Genomic DNA, 5042 nt, shown 5'->3' with positions numbered 1-5042 from the left:
TTAATTATCATTTTCATGCATGATGGTTGACCAATTACGCAACATTAGTACATTTTTTAAATTTCTTGCAAATCAACACCTGACGTTTCTAAAATATGCTACATTAAATTAACTTATAACTATTTTGACAACCATAACTGAAATAACTGGTCTTATTTATTTTTATTATTAAAATCCAATTTTCCAATTCTAAATACTTCTTTGTATGCAGCATTTTATGTTGTATTTGAAAGATTATCATCACCATCTAAGATAACAACTTTGAGGTTGACTCGTGTTTAAAACAAACTTCTAGGATGTATTTACATTAACACCCAAACACCCCCTGATAACAAATATGTAAAAATAGGTTAAGGTTCGATATACAGTTACCTAAAATATATAATGCAACTATTAGTACATCTAGGGAAAGAAGTAGAGTAAGAAAATATCAAGTGTAATATTTTAATATTGACTTTCTTGTTGTCTTCAAGTGCATATAGTTCTTTTACAAGTTACATAATAATATTATAAATGATTAGAAAAAATTGAAGAAGAAACATAAAATATAAAATTGAAGCACAAAACTACTTTGACATCAAGCATGGTTCAATATGCAGAATAATTAAATTGGCCATAATTACAGTATTCGCAACCCAGCCCGTGCACACTTGTTCATAATTAGAATATTCCAATAATATTATTATGAAACTATTTAAGTAGACAACAAATGTACCCTTTGTTGTCTTCAAGACGTGCCGTTTTTTCAAAAAGAGCGCTCCTTCGAAAAGACCATGGGACCTCGGCTTTGACCGGTCAGAAGCATGATCACCTGTTTGTTACTCTGTCCAAAATTTTATAAAATGTATATATTATAAAAAAATTGATATAGAAGCATTTAAAAAGTATATAAAAATTGTTAAATAATTGACCCATTGATCGTTAAAAGCTTGTAGTCTACCACATTGTGAATTAGGTTCTTGTCGCCCCCCATCCCAAGATTACTGATCCGCTAATGGTAGAGTGCCCAAGGCTGATTTGACACCTGAATGAATGTATAATATTTTAGTTTAATTTGTTACACTTCGGTTTTGAGAAGTTAATATTATTGAGTCAAAAACTTTTTTTTTACTATATGCAGATAATGTGACTAAAAATTACAATTACTATAAATATATAGATTTGCATACTTAGTAGGAAAAATCAAGATAATGTTGGAACGGAAAAAAGAAAGAAACATGACAAAATTTCATAAATTTAGCATTAAGATTTATACTATTAAAATTTTTAAGTTAGTTCTCAGATTACCTTTACTTGAGCTTTGACTCTCAAAAGTCGAACCAAAACCAAGTATTAGGCTAGAACCTTTTAACAAAAAACTTTTTTGAATTTTAAAACATTCCAAATTAGTCCTTTGTTCTCAAACTAACACAAAATCAAAATAACAACTTAAAATCTAGCTGACTTTTTACTAATATAAAAGTCAATAGCACACTAATCTTTGATTTGTAGTCAAATGAACCTAACGCATTGAATTTTGAGACAAAATTACCCTTTCATACTTATATCAAATTGCCAATCTGGGGCTGCTACTGATTAAGTTTGACCAAAATTAATCTGCTGCAAATTAAGCCCAAATTGAATATGTTAACAATATGTTTGTTGCCTGAATTACCAATATACCTTTTTAAAGACCCTTACGTCCATTAACGCTCGCTAGTTTACGTTTGTTAAGTTCGTTAGTTTACGTCCGTTAATATATTTTATATTAGCTTTAATAAATCCTTTACGTCCAACACATAATTTTTTAAATTACTTTAAACTGATTTTAGCTCAATTATGTACGTTCAACTATGTTCGGTTGTTATGTTCATGAACCATTTGTTTATACTGTTAATGAATGAACACAAACAAAAAATCCCGCTCTTTATGTTGTATTGTTCGTTTCAATCGTTTAAATAGTTAAAGTCAGACGAACAAACATGAAAACACTCTGTTTGTGTTCGTTTACAAGCCAAGCTTAGCAATTAGTCACAAATTTTAGATTTTACTTAGCGTAAATAACCATCTCCATTGCAATTAAATATACACATTATTACTGGTAAGTCAAACAACTGATTGTTAACTTTATAAACATTAAGAATGTATAAACCCTAACTGCCCTAACCTGAGCTTGGCAGCCCATATCTTCCCTGCATTATATCTACTAGTTCATCCAAATCTTCGTTTTTCCCATATCAGATTTCGTTTTTAATATGACAGATACCTCTTTTGTGCAAAGAACTCCCAAATGTGTTAACTTCATAATTAGCTCCATGTAATACCCATAATACCATAAGAAAATTCCAAAAGCAAGCATGACTGGTATATAAATAATAATAATAATCGAGCAATTATAAATTTCGTTTTCAAATTTGATACAATAATATCCATGTTTGACAATCATTATATTTCTTTCTTCGTTAAATCTAATTAGAGCATTTGCCTTTTGCTTCAACTAATAAGAACCCTACTTAAGATAAAAATAGCGATAACAAACCGCAAATGGGTCACAAAAATGAATCTTCCTACTCATAAAATTACCTAAATTAGCGACTAAATCAGCATGCTATTTTTACATATGAATTGAAAATTAAGGGAATACAAGAACATTTAACATTTTTACCTATAGTTAACATTGGACAAAATAACTCAATTTGTTAAATATTGGAATCCAACTAGCCTTTATATTATTTAATAACCGTAACGGCATTATTAGTTATTGGCACAAGAGCTTTGTAAGCAACTAGTTATGACCTATCTTTCTTGGCAATTGCCAAAATGTGATTGGTCACTTATACATATATCATAAGTTGAATAATAGGTTTAATTTAAAAGAACCCATCATAGTTGAAAGCCGAGCGCCAAGTTGAAATATATTATCGTCATTTGAAAAACACTACTGAAGACAATATTTGGTGAAAGTTTATTTAATTTGAAAGAAATAATTCAACTTGGCCATGGTTTCCAACCATCCTCTTTCGTGACAGTTGCCATCTACATTTGTCAATATTAATTTTCATTTATTTAGTACAAAATGTCTGCCATTTGTAAAACTAAAACGTTGAAAGTTTTTTTAAAAAAGTGACGGCTTATCTGAATTAAAAAGTGACGGACAAACATTCAATGTAAAACAAGTTAACGAAGGGGAAAATCATGAATAGAGCCTTTTATTTTTGACAAAACTAAAAAGTTGTAATAGACATTAGTTATTGACTGAAGATGAATTTTTTAATTCAACTAGACCCTGACCATGACCAACCTTTTTGGTGTGAACATGCAGGTGAAGGTTTCATTTGACTGAAATATTGAAATAATCAAAGATGGTGTGATATAACGTCGCATATTTTGCAGTATAAATAGAGTTGATGTGTTTAGCATTTGTCACACAACCTGAATTTTGAATACGTACCTCTCTGATCACAAAAGTCTTTCAATTAATTATGGAATCATCAGCAGCAGCGGAAACTCCGAAATCTCAGCTATCCTTGCCCTTGAGAACAAGAATTGTACTATCGGCAATAGACCTTGCAATCGACCCACTTCTCCGGGATGACGGCACGGTGCCCCGCGGTCTTCTCAATCTCGTGGACTTTCAGATCCCGGCATTGTCCATACCCGTCAACGGTGTCAAGACACACGATGTCATGGTGGATCCAACTCGCAATCTCTGGTTCCGTGTATTTGTCCCCACGCAATACGCTGAAGAAGATCTCCCGGTGATGGTGTACTTTCACGGCGGTGGATATATTTTCCTCTCCCCGGATGTGTCGATATTAGACTATGTGGGCCGCAAGTTCGCGAGCGAATTGCGTGCCATTGTTGTTTCTGTCGACTACCGTCTTGCACCAGAGAACCGACACCCTTCCCAACATGACGATGGGTTTGATGTGCTGAAATTTCTGGACAATGAAGATAACCGGTCAAAATGGCTGCCGGAGAATGCCAGCATTTCACAGTGCTTTATCGTTGGTGATAGCGCTGGCGGACACCTAGCTCATCATGTGACTCTAAGTGCCTCCCAATTCAAATTCCAGCAACTCCAGGTACGACTTAACTATATATATGTATACATATGCTACTGGATTCATGCATTATTATCCGTATATAAACATATCTAATTTCCTAGTTTGAAAAATCAACAACTTCGTATCTTTCTAATTGAAGCATCGTACACACGTAAGTTGTATTTTGTAAGAAATTAAGAAGAAATGAGTGATCTAAAATCCAACAACAAATACCACCCGCATGATTGCTGATGAACAGTATGATGGCTTGTAGGTAATTGGGCTAGTGGCGATCCAACCGTTTCTCGGCGGGGAGGAGCGAACAGATTCTGAAATACGGATGGATGGATCAGTACCTCTCGTGACAATGAAGCGGACCGATTGGTTTTGGAACGCGTTCATGCCCCTAGGTGAACCCTTCAACCGAGACCATCCTATCATCAATGTTACCGGGCCCAATGCCGTGGACATATCCAAAATGGATTTTCCCGCGACAATGGTGGTCGCGGCTGGGTTTGATACCCTCCGGGACCGACATATAAGGTACTACCGGTGGCTCAAGAAGTCCGGGAAGGAAGCGTACTTGATTGACTACCCAAACACATTTCATGAGTTCTTTCTCTTCTCGGAGTTGCCAGAATCCGATCAACTTATGTTAGATATGAAGGACTTCATTAACAAGGTCTTAAATAAGGTATTGAAGAAAAGCCTCCAAACACTAAATATTTTGTTTCTGTTAATTTGTTCATGTATTTCATAATATTCATTTCACATGCTCAATTATCCTTTGTATATTGCTTGCTTTCAGGTTTAGAAGATTTACATTGACATGGGGTTTATGAAAAGACTAATAATATTATGAACTTTTATTCATTTGTATGTTATTTCCTTTGATTATCTTTTCATTTTTTAAATAAACACAAGTAGCTTTTATGCTAAAATATTTGTAAATATGTAGTATCATATTTACCTTCTTCTTCTGTGCATTTGAGTTAATGTATATTGTACGTAACTGAA

The 5042-nt window shown here is 33.5% G+C and overlaps 1 pseudogene; it reads left to right on the top strand.

Moving 5' to 3' along the window:
• The first annotated feature begins 3461 nt into the window (after positions 1-3461).
• Positions 3462-4839, top strand: LOC143533349 (putative carboxylesterase 18 pseudogene; annotated as a pseudogene).
• Positions 4840-5042: the final 203 nt, after the last annotated feature.

Source organism: Bidens hawaiensis, unplaced genomic scaffold (genome assembly GCF_021521415.1).
Source record: "Bidens hawaiensis isolate Kalapana, Puna unplaced genomic scaffold, B.hawaiensis_p1.1 tig00000760_1, whole genome shotgun sequence".
Taxonomy (NCBI): Eukaryota; Viridiplantae; Streptophyta; class Magnoliopsida; order Asterales; family Asteraceae; genus Bidens; species Bidens hawaiensis.
Note: the sequence above shows the minus strand (reverse complement) of the source record. Positions and strands in the feature narration are given on the sequence as shown.